This window comes from Tenrec ecaudatus, chromosome 9, assembly GCF_050624435.1.
Source record: "Tenrec ecaudatus isolate mTenEca1 chromosome 9, mTenEca1.hap1, whole genome shotgun sequence".
Taxonomy (NCBI): domain Eukaryota; kingdom Metazoa; phylum Chordata; class Mammalia; order Afrosoricida; family Tenrecidae; genus Tenrec; species Tenrec ecaudatus.
In genome coordinates, this window is record NC_134538.1 from 56,032,300 (window position 1) to 56,057,228 (window position 24,929).

The window sequence follows — 24,929 nt, forward strand, 5'->3', positions numbered from 1 at the left end:
AAGAATTGAGAAGTAGAAAGAAAAACTGAATCAGTGAACTCAAAGACATCATGCTGATTACAGCCAATGAGAGATCCAATCAAAACAACAAAAGACCCAAAGAAATCCTAAGAATGGTGTGGGACCGCATCAAGGAACAACCTATGTCTCACTGGGGCCCTAGAACAACAACAAACAAACAATGGAGATCAAAGTATGAAGATTCCTGGAAGAAAATTTCCCTCAGATTACAAATGCAGAAACAATGACTATCCGGGAAGTTGAGAGAACTCCAAATGGAATAGATCCCAGAAAAAAATATCCAGACATACAGCAGTGAAATCATCTAACTCCAAGGAAAAGTAGAAACTCTTCAGGGCAGCTGGAGAAAAAAATATCATTCTCCTATCACTAAGAAAAGCATGGGCCTCTCAATAGAAACAATAAGTAAAATGACGATGAAGCAATATATTTCAAACCTAAGGGGTAGGGGTGGGGGTGGGGTGGGGAACCTGCCAATCAAGGATCTTATATGTAGCAAAATTATCAATCAAAACCAAAGGAGAAATAAAAGTACTTTCAAAAAGAAAGAAAGCATTAAAGAAGACATAAAAACAAAAGTAGTATTGTAAAAAATGTTTACTGGAACTCTGTGATCAGAATCCCAACAACCACACACAAATATGAGGCCATCAAACGGGAAAACACCACTGAGAAACCAAAACACTGAAAACATTGCTCAAAGAAACACCAAAATTGGGGTACAGAGACAAGAATAAGTCCACAAAGTTAATGTTTAAATGCAAATGCTATAAAATGACAACAAAAATACACATTTGCCTACGATAACACCAAATGCCACAGTACTAATCAAAAGACAGAGATTAACACCAATAAAAAGACCGAGATTAGTAGACTGGATGAAGAAACAAGACTCATCAATTGCTTCAAGAGATACTCAGAGTTATATACAGATTCATACTCAGACACACAGAATCAAAGTCAGAGGACGTCAAAAAATGGCAACCACAAAAAGATAAGCACGGTGATATTAATAACTGATAAAATTAACTTAAAAAAACAATATGAGAGACAGCAATGGAAACTACATACTGATCAAAGGAACAATATTCCAGGCATATGTAGTCATAGTAGAGATATGCACACAACGAAGCACTCAAAATACTTCCACAAAATCCTCAAAGAGCAAAAAAGCGAAATCACTAGATTGACAATAAGTAGAAGAGTTTAATACACCATCGTCAAGGAAAGACAAATCACCCGGAAAGAGACTCAGTACAGAAAGAGAAGCATTAAACAACACAATCAAACAGCTCAGCAGCCTAGATATTTACAGAGTACTCCAACCGGCGGCAACAACAACAAAAATATGCCTTCTTCTCTAGTGCACATTGTAAAACTAGAAAAATTAAAATACACCAAAAAAACCCAGCTTACTGCCCTCAAGTTGAAGCTGACTTGCAGCAACCTTATGGGACAGGGTAGAACTTCCCTGCTGTCCTCTTACAAACTGGAAGCTACTTGATGCCTGGGAAGAACTACTCAAGACTGGAGACTGAGTTAAGAGGAAAAGGGATGAGAGAGAGAGAGAGAGAGGGAGAGAGAGAGAGAGAGAGAGAGAGAGAGGGAGGGAGAGAGAGAGAGAGAGACACTCTACCACCACCACCACCACCACCACCACACACACACACACACACACACATTTCTCTGCTCACCAGATTTTATTTGCACACTGTGGCAGTTACATAATCTGTTGTCAATTTGACTTAAGAATGAAGCGGTGGAGTTTAGCCTGTCAATCAGGTTGCAGCTTGATGGCCTCATTTGGAGGCACTAAGGAGATAAGTACTTCTTTGGAAGTGGGGCACACACAGGTGGGTTCTCTGAGAGACATTACTGATGATGAGCCTGATAGAGAGCTGCACTGATAAAGCCAGAGCTCTGGAACTGGAGAAGCCACATGGAGACCCATGTCAGCGCTGAAATGCCTACACCGCCACTGGATCCACAAGACTTTCTACCCTCTGGCCAGTGATCTTACATTCATCTTCATTGCATGTGTTTTATGAGTCTGAAAGGGAATTTATAGATTGATATTGGACATACGGGCTACTATTAGACTTATGGACTTGATCTGGACTGGGTAGGGATGTTTTCTCAATATTCAATTGTTCTTGTATATAAAGCTCTTTCTTATACACATATCAGTGTCTGTGAATTTGTTTTTCTAGTCTACCCAGACTAACACACTCAACAAAGAAGGTTTACAAATGTTCAAATGCACGCTCAATACTAGGGCACAGTGACTTCAGATAAAAGATGTTTTCATCATGCAAGCATTCTAGCACTAATATTCTCGTATGACTAACATTTTCATATGCCAGCACATTTTGACCGGATGAAGTTATTTTTTACTCCATCGAGGAATCTGTATATAACTCAGTATTTTCACTAAGTTCCTGGAATATACAAACAGTTACACACTCAAAGTTTACTGTGGTAATTACATACTTTTATGTAAACTTGAAGATGTATAGACGTATAGGAGTGATATTCACCTGTCAATCTGGTCACAGCCGGACGGTACCTCCCTGTGGGGATGGACGCCTCATAGAAGGCCCAGGGGAATCCCCGCGATCTCCGTCTTCACCTTCCTGCTTGCTGACCTGAGAGCTGCTGGAGCCGGGCCATGTTTCCGCAGCCACTGGATCCACAAACTTTGGCCCTGTCGGCTGTGATCTCCCTGCATTCTGCATCATTGTATGTGACTGCGTGAGTCTGAAGAGGGCCTTAAGGACTAGCATTGGATTTAAGGACTTGAGTTTGATGGGGCTGAGATGTTTTCTTGATTTATATTTACTTCTTGATATATATCAAGACATTCTTGAGATAAAGTTCTTTCAGATGCATAGGTGAGCGATTTTTTCTCTAGTCAGCCTAACCTAACACCTTAACTCTTAGTTGTTGCACCCAAACAATCCTCCTGGGGAAAAGGACAGTGTGTCCTTGCATTTTACCCTTACTCATTATTTAAAGCAATTGGTAGTATTGTTGCTGAAATGTGTGTGCATTGTTTGTCTTTGGGGCACATGGAGCTGGACAGTGAGGCTTCTTAAAAATCTAAGTATTGAGACTAGGAGAAAAAACAAAAATATTGAAAAAAAATGCAATTCCTCCCATTTGAAAATGGGTTTTATGAGACCAAGTATTAGGAATTAATCATTGAAAACTTTCTTGCACTGTTTTAGGGGTAAACATGTGAGTTTCTTGCTGAATATTTACAAGTTGCTTTCTGAGTGCAGCGTCGGTGTGATTAATTTGAGAGCTGAGGTTAGTAGAAAACATTCCAAATTAAAAAAAGAAAAGAAAGAAAACTTGTTTTCTAAGTCTCATGGGTGTAAAGTTGCATTATGAGGCAAGGCATTACCCCAAGTATGTTGATGTTCCCAATTACATTTCAAGGTTTTTCTTGAAGCTTGTGCTTATTAGTCTAGTTTTTTTCAATTGTCCCCAGCTCCCAATCAATTGTCACCAGTCACCTTGTTCAGTTGGATATGGTAAGGAGCCTAAGGGATTTTACCCTTTTAATATTTTTAAGGAAAATTTTAATGGTCTTGTGTGTTCCTTTAAGACAGGTCCAATAACTTGTTCCATGAGGTCCTTTGTCCATTTCCTTAGCATGCAGGGTAGAAGCTCCAGTGCTGTCTTTGTTATCCACCCCATCTCCCCGAGAGAGCAGGACCCAATTGCTTGGGTAAAATAGATGAAGACCAAGCTGGCTGCTTGAAGCTACTAGGGAGCATTAGTTGTCTTTTTGAGCTTGCTCTTTTCCTGATTCTATTCTGTTTTCTTTTGCCTGCTGGAGAAAATGAACCATCCACCAGCAGACCATTTTTCTTTGAGAAATATAGTTGAAGCCTGACAGATGTTTCATAAAGGAATTGGCTGATATTAACACAGATCATCTTTGTATGGAACCATTGAAGCCGGGAAGTACAAGTTTATTAAAGTGTTAAATAGGAACAAATTAAAAATTAGTAATGTATGAAGCGAAGCAGCTTGTTTCCACTAAGCTTACAGAGTAGAGACAGGTCTATTACAAATGCTTTTTGCTTAGGAGCCAATGAGCTGAGAAAATGATAGGAAAGACGTCCTTCCACAAGTCCCCATAAAAGCTCATCTCAAGTTGCCAAATATAAAGAGCAAAGGGGTTAAAAATTATGTGGAGTTGACATTACACTTAGAATTCAGCTGCCCTTTGAAGTTCCTGAAGGTCCCAGTGTTTATTCTTTCTGCTAATTGCATTCACTAGAACTCAGATGTCATCTTTAAGGTTCACATGGATTGTCTACCCTCTGCTTTTGAAAGAAAAATGCCAGGAACTTTTATGAGTGAATTAAGACTGAAAGGTTAATTTACTTTCCTCCATTCACCTTGGTGAATTTTAAGAAAATCCTGGTTATGGCAGTTAGCGAGGATCAATCCTTAAAGATTTTCTTATCTCTTATAGTGTCATCCTTCTATTACAGTGGACTCATTCACGTCCCCTTTCTCATTAACCCCTCTCTCCACACAACTTCCTATGTGCCTTCAAGTTTATTTTACCGTGGTTCACATTCTGGTCCAATGAGACACTATGTTGAGGCAGAACTACTACTCAGCTCCTTCTTTGAAAGTCTGCAACTTAGTCTTACCTGCTGTGACTTACTGTGTCCATGTAAACTATTCTTTTATTAAAATGTACTCCTTTATAGTGAACTCATTCACTTCGTGCTCATCAGCTTCATTCTAAAGAACTTACTGTATATCTTTAAGCTTCTCATATTGTCTTTCACATTCTGACACAGCCAGACAGTTTATTTCAAGCCTGACCTATTATTCAACTCCTTCTCTTACATCTGTAGCAGACTCTGACCTCCTGCGACTTACTGTGCCCACCTAATTATTTTCTCTTGCTATTATATTACCAATTAAGCAATCACTGAATGTGAAAATTCTGATAATTTTAACTGTTATCAAAGGGTTAATTTGGTTTTAGAGGAAATTCTTATCTTTCTATCGAAGGAGTGGGGGAAGAGGCAAATTATTCCTCCAGCCATGGCGGTTAAATCCATTCAGCTTTTCTGCTAAGGATTTGCTTTATAAAGAGTTTTAAGCTTTCAGTAGGTTCACTAAATAACAGCACGGTTTGAGCTCCACTATACTGGTCTTAATTTCTTCAGTGATCTTGCAGTTACCTTTTGAAGATAGTCTAGTAAGATTTGCTACACTTTCCCAGGTTTATACAATGCTATGTTTTTAATGCTTCTATGGAAAATGTGTTTGCTATATAAGAATTCAAATGGTGATACTTTTGAGACAGAATGAGGGGAAGCTTTAATTCTTATAAGAGTTATGGAAACAGGTGTGAAAGTCATCTGAATTCTTAATTTGAATAAAAAAAACTCTTCTTATAATAGAATCAGTGAATTCAGGAACAATTAAAAACTTATGCAAAAATAAACAGTCCTCCCAGGTGCAGAGCAGAGGAGACATGAGAAACTTCTTAGTTGGCAGATCATTGATGCCAACAACATGGAGATAAGAGGAAGTCATAAAACCAACAAAAGATTTTACTACTGAATATGCAGCTCCAGTGTCCATCCAAAAGCAGATGGACTTGCTGGAAATGTCCACACATACTCACAGCTACTTGAGTTTGATGTCAACCACGTTTTCAGAGGAGTTAGAGAGTCAAAGTCCCACCAGATGACAAGAGCTGTTTCCATGAAGACTCACCTGGGGCACTCATGATCCGGGTGTCCTGGTTCCAACACTGGAAGCAAGTGGAGGGAGGTTTCCATCTCACCCCTGTATCTTGGGGGAAGCCTCTTCTATGACACCTGCACTGGCCATAATCAGGCTTTCCACAGCCTTATCAGACCACTTGGGATTGGAGCTATGTAGGATGGACAGAGTCCTCAGACTTAAGGCTGATATGGGCTGAAATAGCAGGTCTGATCATTCGCTCTGATGTGTTATTTCTTTTTTCTTTTCCTCCCCTGGGTCCTGGTTGCTGTACACTAACATGGCAGCTGTTAGGAGCTGACTTGAGTCAGCCGGGGGTTTGTAAGGGAACTAAAGCAGTTCCAACAAAGCCAGGAGTAGGAAGAATGGGCACAGGACTAGGTTGTCCTTGATGGAACCTTTGCTGAAAGACTTTACCAACTGGAAACCAAGGTCAATGATAGTGAACAGTAAAAAGTAGGTGATAAAGTGCTTCCTATGTCACTGTACATTGATCATCATTGTAATATCTGCCTCATGTTTGAAATCCCTTTCTGAACCTGCATGGTCCCCTTTTCAAAGAGTGGGCAGAATTGTTCCTTAACCATATTCTCTGGGGTGAACAGCCATTGCTTTCGTTTTCCTCTGGTGCTCGGTTTCCGTGGTGTCATCAGTAGTTGTACTCCGGCCAACGGGAAGCTAGCTGAGATCCGTGGAAGAACTACTGAAGACTTGGGATTGAGTCATGAAGAGAAAGGAGGGGACTCAAGGAAGAGGAAACACTCCTGATGTGCTCTGGTCACCAGTTTTTATTTGCCTTCTAAAGAGAAAGTTTACAAAAGTTCAAATGCAGGGGCAATACGAAGCCACAATGACTTCGGTCTCAAGATATTATCATTATTCATAATTAATAAATATTCTAGTACTAACATTCTCATATGACAAATAAACATTCTCATATGATTAACGACCATTCTCATATGCAGCATAGTTTGACCTGATGGAGTTCATTTTGTCTCCAGCAAGGAATCTCCTATCACTCAGCATTTGCAATAAGTTTTTGGAAAATACAGACAGTTAATCACTCAATATTTACTCACAGTCTTTACTCCCAAGCAATCCTCCCATGGAACAGGAAAATTGTTCCCTGTACTGCCTCTGTGCGCTTCTGAGACTGTAACTGTTTACAGGAGTAAAATTCTTTGTTTTTCTCCCTCAGACTGGTTGTTAGTTTCAAACTGTGGACCTTGTGGATCAAAACCTAAATCATAACTACTAGATCACCAGGGTTCCTTAGTTCATATGGTGCATACTCTAAAAAAAGATCCTAGTGTAGGTCACAAAGCAAGCGTTAACCAATTCAAACACACAGAGATCATCACTCACTCACTCACTCACTCATCACTAACCCATTCACAGCCATCCAGTCAATGCCGGCTTACAGTGAACCTGTTGGATAGGGTAGAACTTCTCTTGTGAGTTTCAAAGACTAGTTCTATAGGATTAGAAATATCCATCTTTCTCCTGTGGAGCAACTGGTGGTTTCAAACTGCCCATCTTGAAGTATGTAGCATAATCCATAACCATTACATTGCCTCCAACATATAGATCAGACAACACCCCTCCCCTAAAAAAAAGAGATCACAATGTTATAAAACTGGAACACAATAATAGGAACATGGAGAGTGTACAATGCACTACTTTAAAAAGTCTGGGGATTAAGCCAAATAATAGATGTAATTTAAAAGTTCATTTAAAAAAACCCCAAAAGAAACAAGAATGATAGCATAACATCCTGAAACCTGCAGAACACAGCAAAATCAGTTATAAGAGGACAATTTATAGCATCAATTAATACATAAGAAAAGAGAGAAAACCCAAAGCAACACTTTATCACAGCATCTTCAACAACTAGAATAAGGACAACAGCACAAACTCTCCAACAACAGAATAAAATAAATAAAAATTAGAATAAAATAAAAAATAAAAATAAATGAATTAATGGTAAAACAGGAAAACATGGGAAAGTCAACAAGAAATTGGTTCTTCAAAAGGATAAACAAAAATCAACAAACCACTGGCAAACTTAACAAAGGGGGAAAAAGACAAGATGTAAATATTTAGAATCTGAGATGAAAGTGTTACATCACAACAGGCCAAAATAAAATAACAATAACACATTTCTAAGAAAAGCTATATGGTACTAAGTTAGATAATCTAGAATGGACACATTTCTAGGCACAGACTTTCTACCCAAATTAACACAGAGAGAAGTAGAAAACTTCAATGGACCTATAACAGAAGAAGAAATTTAGAAGGTCATCAAAAACTCCAAACCAAGAAAAGCCCCAGACTGGATGGTTTCATTCACAGAATTCTACCAAGCCTCTAGCAAACAACTATCATCCATTCTGCATAAAATATTATAAAACATAGAAATAGATACCAACTCCTAAACTCATTCTGTGAAATGAGCATAATTCTTATACTAAAACTAGGATAAGATCCCAGACAGAAAATGACTACCAATATCCCTCATGAACCTAGTCACAAAATTCTGGCTAGCAGAATTGAATAACACTTTAAAAAAAAAACAATATACCACAACCAAGTAAAATTCATACCAGAGATGGTTCAACATCACAAAAAGAATAATTGTATACCACACAAATAAGACAAATAATAAGAATCACATGATCATATTAATAGATTAAGAAAATGCACTCGACAACACTCATCCCCAATAAAAACACTCAACAAAATAGGAATAAAAGAGAAACGCTTCAACATGATAAAATCCATACACGATAAACCAACAGCCAACATCATCCTCTAAAGGGAACCACTGAAAATATTTTCCCTGATAATTGACTAGACAAGGATGTCCCTGGTATTAGTCTGGGTAGATGAGAGAAAAAAAAAGTCCAGGGAGACTCGTATGTGTATAAGAAAGAGCTTTATATACAAGAGCAATTGGATTTTGAGAAAATATTCCAGGCCAGTTCAGATCAAGTCCATAAGTCCGATATTATCCCATGTCTGATATCAATGTATAAATGCCTCTTCAGACTCATAAAACATGTGATGATGCTGAATGCAGGAAGACCACAGGCCAGGGGGTGGGAAGTCTTGTGGATCCAGTGGTGATAGAAGCATCTCAGCACTGGCAGGGGTCTCCTTGTGCTTCTCCAGCTCCAGGACCCGGGCTGCATCAGCATAGTTGCATCAGGCTCATCATCAGTGAGCGAGTGTCCTGCCTCCAGCAAGCTATTTATCTCCTTAGTGCCTCTAAATGAGGTCATCAATCTGCTACCTGATTGACAGGCTAAACTCCACCCCTTAACTCTAAGTCTGAAATTGACAACAGATTATGTAACTACCACACACCACGCTCAATAGGGAAACATTGAAAGTATATCCCTTGATCATTGGCTAGACAAAGGTGTCCCCCTATCATTACTCTGATTCAATATTGTACTGGAAGTCTTAGTCAGAACCATTAGACAACAGAAATAAATGAAGAGAAGACAAATAGGCAAAGAAGAAGTGAAATACTCTTTGTAGATGATATGATTCTATATTTAGAGAACCCCAAGGAGTCCACAAAAGAGATTATTAGAAATGAATGATGAATTCAGTAAAGTGACAGGGTAGAAGATTGACAAACAGAAACTATTTGAATTCCTGTATACCAGTAAATAGATCCCTGAGAAAGACATCAAAAATGAACAAGAAAGAAAAATTAACCACTTACCAAAGTCACATAAAAGATGAAATACTTAAGGAAACAAAACAAAACAAAAATAAAAGACCTATACGAAGTAAACTTCAGAATATTATTACAAGAAACTAAGATAGACCTACACAAATGGAAGAATATCCCAATGTTCATGGATAGGTAGACTCAACTACCTAAAGCAATCTACAAATACAATTCAATTATTATCCAAATCCCAGCAAGATTCTTTAAAGAAATGGAAAAATTATAACCAACTTCATATGGAGAGTGAAGAAGCGAGGAGAATCCAAGAACTCCTCAAAAATAAGAACAAAGTAGGAGGTCATGGCACTTACCAACCTCAAAAACAAATACATAGCCCTAAGAGTCAACACAGCTTGGTGCTGGTGCAATGACAGACATATAGACCAATGGAACAGAATAGGAAATGCAGAAATTAAAGCATATATCTACAGACATTATTTTTCAACAAAAGACCCAACATTATTAAAGGCAGAGATACCCTCTTCAACAACTGGTGCTGGAAAATCTGGGTCTGCATTTTCAGGAGAGTGAAACATCTTACCCCATGCACAAAAAAGAAATCAATCTGAGTTAGAAACCTAAATGTAAGCCTCATACTTATAAGGATAATAAACAAGAAAATCGGGGCAAATTTGAGTACACTATTGCAGGACATACACAGACAACCAAGAATAATAAAGGAGTCACACACAGAGGACAAAATCTATGACTGGGATCTATTAAAACAATACACTTTTACATAGTGAAATATTTCAACAAAAGTGTTAAACTAGAACCCCCAGAATGGGAACAAAATTTTAGCAATAGCAACAACACAACAGACAAGGGACTAATCACTACAATATAGAGAATTGTCCAACATCTCTACAAAAAGAAAACAACTAACCCAATATAAAGGTGGGCAACAAATGTGAACAGAGAAATCACCAGAGAAGACACTTGAATGCCAAAGAATATTCACAATCATTAGCTATTAGGAAGATGCATCTCAGAACAAAATGAGATGCCATCTGATACCCACAATGATAACAAAGTTCAAAAACCCATATAGAAAAAGAATGTTTGGAAACTATAGTAGCAAATATACAATTCTGCTGGATGTGACTGAACTGTGGAATGATTTAATATATTAATTTCAATCAATAAAACAGATAGAGAAGAGTAGCAAATGCTGAAGTAGGTGTGGAGAGATTGAAATGCTCATACACTGCTAGTGGGATTGTAAACACAAACAACCATTATGGAAAGTGGTATGATGATTTCTGAAGCATTTAGGAGTAGAAATACAATATGACCCAGTGATATCCCTGTTGGTCATATACCCAAAGGAATTAAGAAGAGAATTCACACAGGCCTATGTTATCCTACCGTATTTACACAGCAGCAGATTCTGTAACAGCAAAAATATGAAAAGACCCCAAATTCCTATCAGATGAATGGATAAAAAACAGAAACATCTTCTGTACATACATACAATGGAATACTACTCATTTGTCAATTATTCACCTAATGATATGTAAGGAACTGGAAACTCTTGTTGAGTGAAAGATGTCAATCACAAAAGGACAAATATTGTATAAATCCACTACTATAAGAAAAAAAAAACAAGTCAAAAACAGCCATTAGTTCTAAGGTCACATATTCTAACTGGTCTCCCAAGCAATAAGGTAGAGAATCTACATTAACCAAATATCACCAACTTTATATGTACATTTAAAAAACCACTTAGAAGATTTCATCTCAGCTGGGGTGGATTTTGTGAGATGGGGTGGTGGCGGGAGCCAGAGAAAAAAATAATTGTTGCTATAACAACACTGTGCGAAGGTCACCCCAAATCAACAGACATTCAAGATGGGAGAGGGGGGCATGTACATTTTGGATAAAGTATACTGGAAGGAGAAACTTACCAATAGGAAAAAATGCTGAACACTTCTTTTATATAATCCAAGGGGGGAAACCCACCCCATATTATGTTTGTAATTGGACACTGTTGACTTAGCTTCTAGCCAGTTCTTGGTGACCCAGGTTGTATGCTATAGAACACTGGGCCTAGGTGGATGAGGTACTCAGTTTATGTGCCAACCTGGCCAATAAACACATGTGGGGTTAATTGAAAGGCAGAGGGATTAATGGCTCTGTGAACCTCGACTTCCTAGTTCTCTGGTCTCTTGCTTTCTGATGCTCTGACCAAGGTGCAGCTGCCTTAGCAGTTCCCTGCTTCAGCTGGCAAGACTCACTTCCTGCAAGACATCCCTGAGGAGAAGCCACATGGACCTACCCCGATGCAGCCCTGGGTGCTGGAGCAACCGTGTGGAGACCCCTACCAGCGCTGAGATGCTTACATGTTCACTGATTTGGCCTTCCTCCTGATTTGGCGTCCACTGATTTGGCGTCATAGTGTATGTTTTGTGGGATAGAGGAGAACTTGGTGGATTGATGTTGGATATATGGGCTAATGTTGGACTTGTGGGCCTGGGCAGCACTGGGTTGGATGTTTTCTTAATGTGCACATACAATTTACATAAAACTCTCTCTTATACATGAGTTTCTGTAGATTTGTTTCTCTAAAGTACACAGCCTAACACAGTGGATAACATCCTTCATAGACCACACCAGAAGGAATTGATGTGGAAACCCCACTAAATGAATTGGATTTCACGCAAAGTCACTTGTAGCAGATTTAAACAACCAACATGCTTCTTTGTACTTAAGGCTGAAATGTCCTACTGAGAGAATAAGCAGATGACTGCTTCCCAAGGCTATTGAACTGGCATTCATTGGCCTTTGATTTGTGTCTATTGCATTGAGGGTGCCCAATGCATGGTGGCCCAAGACTAACGTATATTTCCTATCCTAATACCCTTCTTGCTTTCTTATGATGTGTAGACAGATTATTTGTCATTTGTGATTGCATATCATGTAAAGTTTCGCCCCATCAACAATGCTGTCCCCTTGAAGAGATTGAAAATGGGGGTGCTATAGCACAGTGTAGTGACGAAACATGATGGTGTCTGGCTATCAGAAAGAATAGTTCCTGGGGGCTTAAAGATTTGTCTTCACACAAGAAGCAATCTAAATGAATTTTCAACCAAGTGCACATGGAAGAAGTGCACCACCCTGTGTGATCCAAGGATTATAAATAATAGAATCAAAATTTGAAGCAGAAGATGAGTTTAAATTGCAAAACCTGGTTTTTAAAAGGCTATGAATGACAGGGGAAGACCCAAATCCATTTGTAGGATCCCCACAAGTCTGTGGTGAATCCCCTCTGACCATGATTGAGGGATATAAATAGACTGGCTATCAAACAGAGTGCATTGTGAAGTTGATTATGGCGAATATATAGTAAGGTTAAAATTTGATACCTTAACATTTGATTTCCCTTTTGATCCATTTTAATCTTTCATTTTTACATCAAAAGGTTTTTCTATGTTTTGACTACTAATGGTTGTTGGGTTTTAAAATTTTGTTTGTTTGATATTTGCTTGCTTCATGTTTGATATTTGTTTGCATCTTGTTTTTATTTCAAACGAGTTTCTCTATATATAAACAAGGACAAGTAGCCAATATCTGGATTGGTAATTGCCTAGGGAAGGAATGGAGAGCAAACAACAATGAGTACACGAAGCTAAAAATGTTCAGAAATTCATTGTAATGATTGCACAGATTTTCTTAATGTAATTGAAAGATTAAATTGTATGATACATCAAGTTATATATATAAGCTATATACATATGTATTTAATTGCTATATAAAGGATTCGTGGTTGACATTTGTTTTCCTTTCAGAATTTTGTGTATATTACTCTATTGCTTTCATCTCTGCTTAGTTTCTGCTGAGAAGTCTAAGTTTATCCATATGGATTTTCCTTTGTTGGTAACTTTTTTTTCACTAGCTGCATTCAGGATTCTCTCCTTCTTCTATTGATTGGAAAGCTTGACCAAGAGTTATTGCAAAATTTCATTTTGTGATGTGTCCTGTTTGGAGTTCTCTTAGCTTCTGGAATAGTTACTTTCCCTAGCATTCGAATGCTGTGGGAATCTTCTTCCACAGCATCTTAGACTACTTTCTCTGTAGACTTTTTGTTTCTTATTGATCTGGGATCCCTAGAAGATGTAGGCTTTTTCTCTTGATAGTGTCCCACATCATTCCTAGGCTTTGTTTGCATTCCATTTTTGTTTTTTTTGCTGTTGATTTTTCCCCCTCATTGGTTATAGTCTGAGTAATGGTCTTCAAGACACTGATTCAATTTTCCTCTTCTTCCATTGTATTTCTCATCTTTTACCACGTGGTTTGATTCGGTTATTTTATTGTTTAAATTTTGGTGGTTCTTTTCTCATATGGTTTATGGTTTTCAATTCTTTCCTTTGTGCTCATGATCAGTGTCCACATCTCTTAAAGGTATCTAACCATCATTCTTTTGCATTGTGCTTTTGGGAGTTTCAGGGCCTCTTTTACAGAGTGCTCCATTGATTTTGCATAATTCTGTTATTTATTTGTTTTTCTTATTTTATGTGTGTATATCGCAGACGACTGTTGTTTTTTCTTCATTATTATGTAGATATTAGTACAGTATTCTGGGCCATTAGGGGTAGTTGAGTGTATAGATTTACCAGGGAGAATTCTAGTAGGATCAACAAAACATACTGTTGAGAAGTAGAGAAAAATAAGAAATGCAGCTAAGTGGGAATGGTGTGAGGTTAGAATAAAGAGAATAAATTAAACGGTGATAGTCATAATAAGAAACCAATAATAGATAGACCAAAATGTTTATAAAAATAATGAGAAAATCTGCCTTAAGGGGTGTAATAATACTGACTAGGTTTCCTGGAAGTATGTTTCACTAGTGAAAGGAGAGAGAAAACAGAAAAAGATATTGGTTGAAGAAGGAGTAAAATGCAAGCAAACAATCAAACCAGAAGTAGAGGATTTATATATGTACATAGTTATAAGAAGTAGATTAAAGAAGAAAAGATTTAAAAAAAGGAAGAAGGGGAAAAAATAAGAGGGAAAAGACATAAGAAAAAGTGCAAGCGAGACATATACCTGTGCAGAGAATAGCAGGAGGAGGAAATGATGGAGGTGAGTCTCAGTTGTGGACATCTGGAATTCTGCTGCTGTATCAGCCTGAATGTGGGCATGTCTCTGTGCTCAGAAAAAATGGGGATAGCAGGAGTTAGCCATAAAAAGAAATAAATACCCCAATTGAGTGAATGTTAACTGTGTATAAGGCCATGCAGTAAAATAAGAGGTTCAGAAAGGAAGATTGAATAAATAAAACAAAAATAAAACGACAATTAGATTGAAGATTCCTGATTCTTTCAGTGGGTCCAGAGTCCCTGGCATGTGGAGGGTTAAGCACATGGAGAGGGAAGCCCTGAAGAAGGAACAAATAAGAAAAATTATTTTAAAAGTTTAATAGGAAAAGCATTGCTTGTGTAGTAAGCACGTCTGTACCAAGCTGCCCATGTGGTCTGCTATCCAAACAGTGTTCCTAGAGGCCAGTGAGGCCAGAAGTTTGCTTGGGTGAGTTGACACAGGGCCAGGAAGGATCAGCTTGTGCATGGAAGTCAGATACGATCAGCAAGCATTGCTGATCGCCAACTTAAAATAAAGTTGGGGTACTTAATTTTTATGGTCCCACCCCTTCCCCCGGCTTACAGAGTTCAGCTTTTCCTTCCTGGTCAGGCCTCTCTGGCAGTTGCTGAGGAGCGCTTCCTTTACCGGTTACCTGACAGCCTTATTCCTCCCCTCCTCCACCTTATTTTTAAGTCTTCCTTTACTTCACAGAACTGTGTTCTTCTCTAAATTTGCTGTGGACATTGTGTGTCAGTCTGGGATGACTAGAGAAACAAATCCAAAGACAGTCATATGTGAACAAGAAAGAGCTTTACATACGAGAGCCATTGAACATTGAGGAAACCTCCCAACTCAGTCCAGATCTAGACCATAAGTCTGATATTAACCCATATGTCTAGTATCAATCTATAAATTCCTCTTCAGACTCACTAAACACATGCAATGAGGCCAAATGCAGGAAGATCACAGGCCAGTGGGTAGAAAGTCCTGTGGATCAGTGGTGGTCGAAGCATCACAGCGCTGGCACTGGCTTCCACGTGGCTCCTCCAGCTCCCGGGCTCTAGCTGCATCAGCATAGCTCCATCAGGCCCTTGTCAGTAATGTCTCACAGGGAATGAGCGGGTCCCACCTGCAGTGAGCTATTTATCTCCTTTGTACCTCCAAATGGTGTCATCAAGCTGTGACCTGATTGACAGGCTAGACTCCACCCTTCCCCAAGTTGACAGATTATGTAATGGCCACACATTGTGATCATTATGCATATAACATTAAAACATGCATTCTCCACTAGAAAACTTAACACTTGGCATTTTGGTGTTGATGGTGTCAATCAAAATGTCTGGCACACAATAAACACTAATGCTACTTTGTTGAACCAATTGTAGAGTAAACACATTCATAGGGAAGGGATTCAATACTTATTTTATGTGACTACAGCAAACATTATCACTTTCAGTGACTAGAACTTAACAATTAATGTTGCCTGAAATTGGAATCGTTTCTGTCTTGTGGTAGCAAGTTCCACATCACTAGCTGCTTCAGTTATTTAATTCTAAATAGACTTGCTCAAACGACAAGCTCCTCAGGAAACCTACCTAGGTTACCTGAGGCAGTCCATTTTCTCTCCATGGGCCTCATCGCCCTCATCCATAAAGTCAAAGTTGCTATTGACGTGTCCTCTGAATTTCTGTTTTATAATGGATTGCTATGGAGATCATTTTTACTGAGTGCTCTTGTTCTGAAATTCTTTCTACTAAAGCCCAAATGCAAGGTAGTGTCGGATGATAACATAATTAACATAATCCCAACGTTATCTGCTGGGTGATTGTTTTTCCTTAAGGCCTATTTCCTCAAGGAAGGGGAAACAATCACTCTAGCCAGCTCATGTAAAGGCAGGTTTAGTATCAAGACCTAATGGCACTCTCATGAAGTTCAATGACAAGATATGAGACTTGTTTTTAAAATTGTTAACTTCCAAAGCTATGTCTTCTATCCCTCCCATGTGGAAACTCCATTTTTCTTTACCTTTCTGTTCTCTATATTTTTCTGTATTTAATGATTGACCCGTTTCTTGATTAGTATATTCATAATAATTTTGATATTCCGTCTTTAACTGATCACTCCATTTAAGGGACAAAAAACAAACCATCTTGGGCTGTAGTCCAGGAATACTTATTAACCAAAATCGGAAATGGGAAATATGCATTTCTTAAAATCAAACCTCAGCTGCATGACCCTAGGCTTGTAGTTTCCACTTTACCAAATAACTGTGGTCGGAGAGAGCAGGTGCAAGTAAAATAAATTGAGGAGTAGTCACAGAGTACCTAAAAATAAGCTAAGTGTAATATAAAATAATACGCTTAAATGTTGAATTTCAAAGAACTCAAATTTCAGGTAGTTTAAAACAGCCCAGGACAAAGCAGAATCCCTAAGATACAGCCACGATGGCTGGATCTTGGAGTGCAATAAGGTCAGACTCATTAAGGCTGACAGGGGAACTGGAAAGTTGCCAGAAGGCTCCATGATAGGCAGATGCAGGAGCTGGAAAGTGGCACGTGGATATTTAAGAGGGGAGCAAGCATTGAGTAAATATGGTACGGGAAGAAGATCTCAAACAATTATCAAGTCTTGGCGAAGTGCTGGGAAAGCAAGAGAATAAGTACAAGGAGACTTTCCAAACAATAAGGTGTGATGCAATCCTGCATGGTTCCAGTGGTTTATTTTTGAAACAGTAAGACATCTGAAGATAGTTCACCATTACTTGAATTGTAGCCAAATTCAGCCAAACATAAAAGGAGCGCTGCAACGTGAAGTACAGGCTTTGACTCAGATTAAGGATTCAGCCATTAGTGGGAAATGGTGATGCTCAAGAATTCTGTTCATTTTCTTCCACTTAATTCCATTTGCTTTTCTGCACCAACAAATGGTTCTGGGACCATTATTTATCATCACAAAATCTACAATAGGCAATGTGTTTTTAGCTCTTAGTTGTCTATTATTCCTTTGTGTACCAAAAATGGTCCGCAGCTGAGGTCATGCAGTAGCATATGAACACTAGTCACAGTACAAGTTTCATTCATCTAAAAGCATAGAAAACAATGTTCCGTTATTACTACAACAAATTTCCCAAAATTAAAGAGTTAAATTTAATGTTGAATGAATATTCTCACAATAATATCCCTCAAGCAAATTCCCACTACATCCTCATCTTTATGCTGCTTTTAAATAATGAAGCAATGCAAATTGTTTTTCATGCATATGGAATAGAACATTCAATTAGTTTTCAATTATGTACCTGACTGCTTTTAAGAAACTCCCCATTTGTACCCTGCTAACACCAGCTCCTTCTTTTTTTAACTTTAATCAATTTTAAGAAATCAATCAGCAATATTATATTTCATGAAACGAGGAATGAAGAATTCCTTATTTCCACAAAATAAAAGGAATACATTTTCACATGCCATGGCCTCGATTCTGACTCATATTGTTATATAGGATATTGTAGTTTCTTCTGACATTCACTTTGATGTTTTCTTTATGTTTTGTCTTCTTAATGACCCTTTGCTTTCTTTATATACAGTATCCTTGATGTCAGGTCATCTGTCATTAGTTTTCATTGAGTCAAATCGATTCTTGAGATGTTTTTGAAATTCTAGAGGGACATGGTCAATGTCATATTTTGTTTCTCATGAACTTTTTCTTTTACACTAAAACCTGAACTTACATTGAGAAACTGATGCTTTATTCCATAGTCAGTTCCCGGCCTCACGTTGGCTGCCCTTGCGCTTTAAAAAGCATGATGTCTTTTCAATAGATGTAGTCAGATAGTGTGTTAGTCTCGGTACTTTAGAGAAACAAATCCACAGAAACTCATATGTATATGAGTTTTATATAAAGGTTAAGTGCTCACCAAGTAAACCAGTGCTACTCAAGCCCAGAAGTCCAACATTAACCCATTAACCATATATTCAACACCAATCCACAAAGTCCTCCTCCATCTACAAACAGACGCAATGATGCCAAGTGCAGGATGAAAGTTGAGGCAGTGAATGTGTAAGCATCTCAGCACTGGCAGGGGTCTCCACACGGTTGCTTCAGCACCCAGGACTGCGATGGGGTAGGTCCATGTGGCTTCTCCTGAGGGAGGTCTTGCAGGAAGTGATCCTTGGCAGCTGAAGTAGGGAACTGGCTAAGGCAGCTTCACCTTGGTCCAACCATCAGAAAGCAAGAGACCTGAGGACTCAAAAGGCAAAACTCACCGAACCATTTATCCCTCTGCCCTTCAATTAACTCCACATGTGTTTATTGGCCAGGTTGACACAATAAACTACCTCAGATAGATTCTGGTGTATTCTATGTGCTGATGTCTGCATGTGTGATCACCATTTATGTTGCTGAAAAAGGTACTTGCAAAGAAGTTATTGGCCTTACAAACTTCTTTTAGGTGATGTACAGCTGGGTTTCTATCCCCAAGGCCATATTTTCCAAGTAGTGTACTTTCCTTTAGGAGTTTTGGTGGGACAGTGGTTACCAGTTGGGTTGCTAACCGCCAGGTCAGCAGTTCTAAACCACCAGCACCTACATGGTGGAAAGTCTGGACTTTGTACTTCCATAAAGAGTTACGGTCTAATAACTCCCTGGGACAGCTTTTCCTTGTTCCACAGGATCGCCGTGAGGCCACATCAAACCAACCGCAGTGATTTTGATTTCCTTTGGTGCCTTCCTTTTATTTCCTTCTTTTGTATTGCAATTATCAATAATTATCAAAGCAGGTTGATTGCATTTTGATCAATATGAGCCTGAGGAAACTGAAGAAATATTTAATTTTGCCATCATTAGCTTTAGTTGATATGTACATTTGACAAATTGAATTCTTTGTTTAGTTATAGATATTATCATATAAGGGCATTGTACTTCAAGATAAATCTAAACATGTTCTTTTTGATGATGAATGTAATTCTGCTCTTGAATGTGTCATTCCCTGCACAGTAAACCATAATGTTTGGCTCACAACGGCCAATTCCAGTCCATTTGAGGTCACTGGTGCCTAAGAGAGGTCACTGGTGCCTAACACTTATGTGTTCTATTTAGTTTTTGACAACTTCCAGTTTTCTTATATTCATTCTTCAGACACTCCATGATCTGGTTATTAAAAATTCTTGTAGGTGTTTCTTCTCATTTTGAATCATGCCCCACCAGATACAAGAAAAGGTCCCCAGATCTTTACTCCATTTATGTCATTATGATTGACTATTTTGAGAAGGCATCTCTTCCTCCGGTTTTTTATATTAAGAGCTTTCAGACCGGAAGCATGTATTTTTTGGTACTATATCTATTCATCAGGTTTTTATTGGATAATTCCTCAGGTGTAAAAGACTAGTCTTCATACACTTAGACTGGAAGCTCTCCTGAAGCCTGTTCATTGTTGCATGGCTCAGTTGGCTTTTGAAATACCGGTGACATAGCTTCTGGCTTAATATCAATGTGCAAGCAAACTGTAAGCTGTACAACAAATTTACCGTCAGATGGTGGTGTCTCCTCTTAGATTCAGCATTTGTTGATGCTATCATGTTAGACATCTTCTTGGGAGGCTGGTTCCCCCATGAAGCAGGTAGCATCCACTACTACCTCCAACCGTTTTTGTTTGATGCTACCTCTTCAATGCACTCTTTTTTTGACAACACTATTCAAAATTAGAACTCCCACCTGGCGTTTTCATAATACATCACCTTTACCATTTTTATTTTTCTATTGAAGTTTAATGGTTAGGCATTGGATTTTGTCAATCAAAATTAGGTGTTCATTTGAGTAAACCATTATTCTCTATATTAAACAATTATCTTTCCTTTTGTGACCTAACATCATTATCCTATATATTCACAAGCTTGATACCTGTTAACGAGGCAGGATTCAAGGCAGGTATAACAATGAGGTCACCACTTGTCTATTATTTTGAAGCTTTCAGATTGCTGTAATATTATATGTTATGTCACTGATACAAATATAAGCAGAGTATTCCATAGGGAACAGGTTTCCATGCAGGTTCCAGACTAAAGACTACCCAGGCGGACCTGGCAATCTATGTCTGAAAAAAGTCTACTGTGCTTTATACAATGGATGGATGTATGGATTGTGATAAGCGTTTTATGAACCCCCAATAAAATTATTTTGAAAAAAGTCCCACCAAACCAAATTCATTGCCATTGAGTCAATGCTGACTAATAGGGCATGATCTAATAGGACAGGTTAATCTGTGATATAACCTTGCCTGCTGATATAATCATGTCATGATATCCTATATTTGCCTAAGTAAAGCACAAATAGCCTTGAATTCTACTTATGCGGTGATACGTGTGATATATGTGACAAAGCATGTTCCATTCATCTAGGTTTTAGTGGAATTTGGGAATTAATAATAATAGATTATACACGAAACAGACATTGCACAATGATTTTGACAAGAACGAGCTATGGAATGACATGACATATGTGTTGGCTCCCAAGTTGCAGCAAACTTTAAAAAGGCACAGATCGAGGAATGAGTTTTGGGCTCACACTGAGTCCTAGTTCCAACTTAAGAACAATCAGTTCTTACATCAGGGCCCTGCTCTAGACTCACCCTCATGAGATGATCACTGAAGATAAGGGTGCTACAGCTAAGCAGATGGTGCCCTGCCTGCTATGAATCAGAATATGCCTGGGGCCTTAAAGGCTTGTATTCAAACAAGCATCCATCTGAGCGAGGAATCAGTTAAGTCACACAGAAGAAGTACACTCAGAGCAAAAATTGTGAACACTCAATTTGTGGAGGGCTACGGGGGACGGTAGGATCTCAAAACCATATGCAGAGTATGGAGACAGAATACGCCATTGGCATATCTGCTCTAGCCAAGAGTCTCAAACAGCCTTACTATCAGGCAGAGACCTAGTAATCTTGATTATGCAGACTCAACCTTGATACTTGGACAGTTGGTTCTTGGTCACCCTATAGATTCATCCTTAATTTGATCTGTGTCCAAATATCTCTTACCGGTCCATGACAGACATTTCTTCCCTGGCTTTTTGAATGTTGTTGGGGGGTCTTTTTCTTCTTAGGCATTATTCATATTTTTGTCTGTATACCATTATGTTTTTATCCTTACCACCTTAACGCGATTTTGTTTTTTATTGTTTCCTGTTGGGCCTCCCAGCCATGAAGCACAGGAGGGGTGGGCTACATGATAATGACTGATACAAGGGGTTACAGGGAATACAGGTGTCGAGGGTAGATGATAGGTAGGGTAAGGGGATGTCCAGAGTACATCATGAAGACAGGAAGCGGGAGGGAGCACTAGAATGTATTGTGCTCTAACAAGGGGGGGGGGATGCCCTAAAATTGATGTGGAGGTGATTGTATAATTCTCCGTGATATTATTTAATAATTGAACTATATTATAAGTAAATTGCTTGCCAATAAAATGTGTGTTAATAAATAAAAGTAAATAAATTAAACAGTACCATTTTCATTAATTATTTGGAAAAGATATGATCTATGGATATTCCTGTGTCAATGGCTACAGATTATAAATAAAACACAAGAAATCAAGTGTGGTATTCTGCATACTTTCATCTGTTTAAATGTGAAAAAAAATCATCTCTAAATTCACTATAGTATTAAAAAAATTTTTTAGCAAATGTTTGGTAGGAGTGGTATAAAACTCACATAGGTTGTAATGTGCAAACTTTTTTCTTTTAATTTGGAAATTCTTTCAACCATATACAGGCTAGCGAGGACAAGGTGCCATAGCACGCATTTCACAGAGCATATTCTTCTGGTTCTCCCATTGGCAAACCCTGAAATTGTCAGTATCCATCCATCTGAGATACTGAAGTAAATGATGAGGGATAATTATATCAGAGTAAATCACTTCATTTTACATAATACAGCATAATAAGGTCAAGGAAGATGAGGTAATTTTCCAAAAGTCAAAGAATTTAATAAATAAATATTAGCATGGAAGCACCAAACTCAAAATCTAGATTACCATTGTCCCAATAGATTATGTATGATTCAAATTAATATTAGGATTGTCTAGAATTCTAGCTCCATATTTATTTTCTTCTCTCCCAGAGCCACACCATTAATGATGTGACATGTATGCCAGTACTACTCTTATCTATGTCTTGTTTCAGTGTCTATGTTGAGATTTTTTTACTTTCTTTAAAATATACTAATAAAATTATTTTCAGGATGCAAACACACTCAACAAGTTATGTTTTCTACCACACTGATTTTATATCTAAAAATACCGTTCAAATGTATTATTTGTAGTATTTCTTCCATAGACTGATTTACCCAAAAAAGAGGATAGAGGTAATAAATCAGTAAAGGAGAGCAGGAAGTTTGTGGAAACAAAGTGGATAGACTCATTGTGTTCAAGAGGTTGTTAATTTTAGACTTTATGGTAAAATACATTATTAACTATTAATATAAGTACAATGTGTACATTCCAAAACAATGGGACAGAGATGGAAACAAATGTTACATTCAGAAAATGCACATAGAGAAAAGAAAACAATAAAAGGTAAAATCAGTAGCAGAGAAAAATACCAATAAAACAGAAACAAAAACAAAAATACTGAGGAAAAATATATTGGTGAAGAAAATAATAAGCTGTAACAATAATAAATACTAATGGCATAACTTACCAATTAAAAAAATAAAATGGGCACAAAATTTTTCTCCAACTTTAGAAATTCCCAGTATATTTTATTAAAAAGTTACACATTAAACTTAAAGTGATTGAATTTAAAGAGATATTATCCAAATATACTACCCAAAAGAAAATTGTGAGATACAATATTATCAGACAAAAATGGGCTTTTCTAACAAAAATAATTTTAGGCATATAGAAAGATATGGTAGAATATTAAATTGAGGAGAAAATTATATCAATAATTGTCTTGAATAAGTGAAAGATATAAAGTATAATATATAAAAAATAAAGTTGCAAAGAAAATTATGTATGCAATTACTCAATTAACGACTATCTTACTATCTGTTATTTTGCAGTTAGGAAAATAGTAAAAATCTACTATGCAGCTATATCGTGTATTAACAATGTACATCTGGTAATAGCGAATGCTAAGGTGCAAGGTGAGAGAGAATAAGATGGAGCTCTGGTGACATAGTGGTCGTGGCTACACTTTGGGCTGCTAATGGCTAGTTCAAAACAAACAGCCTATTCTCTGTGGATAAAGACGACTTTCTACTGCCATAGAGAGTTACAGTTTTGTAAACTCACAGGGCAGTTCAACCCTGTCCTGTGGGGCAGTGAGTGACAGTTATGTGTCAACTTGACTGAACCATACTTTTCAGTAGTTTGGCAGTTATGCAATGACACAATCACCCTCCATTTTGTGATACAATGTGATGATCCTCCATTTTCACATAACACTAATTTCTACATAGTAACTTGATCTTTGGAGTAATGTGTTATTAAATTCAGAATTGAATTGAAAATTCAAATTGAAATTATCTCAGTGGTCAAACATAAAAAGTTTGTAAAGACATTCAATAACACAAATAAAGTAATAATGTAATATATTATACTTTTAATGTTTGTATATATACATATATGTATTTTCATATAAACCCTCACCCCTCTCTCCCTCTCTTTCCCTCTACACACACACACACACACACACACACACACACACACACACACACACACACACAGCAAGAGAGAACTTGAGTGAGTGAGTGAGCGAACCCTAGTGGCATAGTAGGTAACACACATTGAGCTACTGACCACAAGGTCTACAGTATGTAACCATCCATAAGCTTAATATGATTTGGGATGCTTATGGTCACACCCTAACCTAAGGTGAATATTTCTGCCTACAGAAAAACGATTTCACCAAACAGGGATAATGGAATGCAAATGTTTAATTTAGATGAAGATTCTTGAAGCAGTCAGAAAACCAAAAAATCAGTTGTCCTCACATCCATTCTCACTTATTGGACAGGGAAACACTACTCCCAAAGGGGTCCACAGTTATATTTATGAAAGTGATTGCCAAGGAGTGAATGATGGCTTTTCATTTAACAGTTACATGCACAAGTTCTGCAACAGCAGAGCTCATTTTGAAGCAATCACAGTTCCTACTAATGTCCATACCTTAACCCACCCTCATGCTGTGTCTTTGTGAAGAAGAGGGCAATGGCCTCCAGAGGGTCAGTTACTGATTTGATGAGCGCCACTTTGGGAAGCCAGGGTGACTGGGTTCTGTGGACATGGAGTAGTAAAGACTTAACAAATGAAAGACTACAAACTACAAA